A 2,328-nucleotide genomic window follows, 5' to 3' on the forward strand; every position below is an offset into this window, starting at 1 on the left:
TAGCAGGCAGAATGGAAAGGAGACAGGGTTTGAAGATAAATGGTCATGGAATTAAATTCTAATTCTGCCAAAGTTTTGAAACTGTTTGCAAAGTATTCAAATACTCTGAGCCATAACCTTCTCTTCTATAAAGAATTGATAATGTCAATTATGTGAAACCATAAATGGCACTTCCTGGCTATGATATGTATTCAGTAAGCCTTAGTTCCTTTAATCCTTTGATCCTTGCATTAATATAAATAAGCAAGAATAGTCTATAGCAAAGACTGAACAAATACTGAAGGGAAATATTTTAGATGGGATGTGATTAGACAAGGAAGGATTTAAGATGTTTTGAGTAAGATCGAGAAGACAGTGATAGATGTAAAATGACAAAGATAAAGCAAAAGGACATATAAGCTAGGAACATAAAATGGAAATTAACATGCAATATTGATGGAGAGGCCAAGGTGGAGAGTGAAAGAAATAACATGAGAATGGCATTAGTGTTATGTAAGGAATAAACTCTTAAAGATTTATTTTATATGATAGACAAAGGGAACCACAGTATTTCTTGAAAAATAATAGAAAAGTAGCTTGTTTTCCACCTTAAACTGACTTAGTCTGAATGCACAGTGATTTGTGAGTCTTTTTAAGGAAGAAAAATAAGTTAGAGAATCAAGTACTTCATGTCTATATATGGTCAGAAACCCTGAAGAAATATTTTTCTAAAAGATTTCTTAAAACAATTTTTTTCCTAAACACCCACAGTGCTCAACATAGATGTGTGGCAATTTCCTTCTCTTTTCTTCTTTTTTTTTCTCTTTCTTTCTTTCCTTCTATTTCTGTTTTTATTGTTAAGAAAAGGGAAGGCAAGATTTTGATTATTAGGTACACAGAATTTCTTAGGGAAAAAGTTGATTAAGCAGTTATTCAACTAGTATCTGAAAACAAAGTATCTAGGTATGATACTCTTCCTTGGCCATCAAATCTGTGAATCTGTTCATTCCTTTCGAAATTATACTATTAACATTTCTATTTCAAATGATACGTATCCCCTTAAAATTCCTTAAAGTAAGTCATTCTACCTGTATGTGGCCCTAGTCTCAGAAAATAACACAACTGGGCTGGCCAGTTAGCTCAGTTGGTTAGAGTTTAGTGTAATAACACCAAGGTCAGGGGTTTGGATCCCCATTCCAGCCAGCCACCAAAAAGCAAAAAAGAAAATAACAAAACAAAATAAGAAAAAAACTCTCTCTAGATAAATGTTTTGTAAATTGATTCTTAATTATCATAAACTACAGTAGTTCCTGTCAAAAAGCATTAGATTAGATTATAGCTTGTCTTCAGCAGAATATAGACATAATTGATCATCTGTAACCTTTTTCTACCTCTTATATACTAGGTGCAAGGGTTCTCATGTTCGCAAACTTCACACTTCAATTTTTTAAAAAGGTAAATAGCTGAATTATGTATGCTTCAGGGCAGTTGTTCCTAACCTACATGTTGAAGGTCACTGGTATGTGTGTCATGATGAATTGTGAGATTTGCCAAAATTAATGTTACTAATAAAGAATAAAGCAGCAAAGTTTGCAAATAATGTACTTTAAAAAATTTATAGCAGATTCAAATTTACTTCTATAATGACATAACTCACTCATTTGAATTCACAGATTATTCTTAAAAGCAAAAGATAGGGCTAGAATAAACTTATGTTCTCATCTCCACCAGTTGTCTGCTTCCTTCAGGATAGCACTGGCATTGCTGCAGCACAGGTATAAACTCTACTGAAGGAACTTAGGAAATAAATTCCTTTCACTATCCATCCTTCAGAGTTGTTTTGTGGTTAACATTCATTCATTTGTTTATTCCACTTCCTGAGAACTGTGCCAGACACTAGGGTTTTAAAGATTGATAAGATTAGGTCCCTGTACTGAAGGAGCTCATAATAAACTAGGATAAAAAGTTTGCTGGGTGTCCAAAATTGCAGTTTATGGAGTTAGCAGGAAGATGATTTTAAAGAGGAAATACATTGATCATTTTATTCTTGAATTTTATTGTTTATACACAAATATACCCATTTCCTGTTTTTATTTCTAAAGTTTTCATTTTTTTTTCTTTTTTTTTTTTTTAAAAGATGACCAGTAAGGGGATCTCAACCCTTGGCTTGGTGTTGTCAGCACCACGCTCAGCCAGTGAGCAAACCGGCCATCCCTATATAGGATCCGAACCCGTGGCCTTGGTGTTATCAGCACCGCACTCTACCGAGTGAGCCATGGGCCGGCCCTAGATAAAGTTTTTTTTTTTTTTTTTCCTTTTTGTCTTTTTTTTTTTTTTTTTTTTTTTTTT

Source organism: Galeopterus variegatus, unplaced genomic scaffold, assembly GCF_000696425.1.
Source record: "Galeopterus variegatus unplaced genomic scaffold, G_variegatus-3.0.2 Scaffold883, whole genome shotgun sequence".
In the NCBI taxonomy this organism is placed as follows: Eukaryota; Metazoa; Chordata; class Mammalia; order Dermoptera; family Cynocephalidae; genus Galeopterus; species Galeopterus variegatus.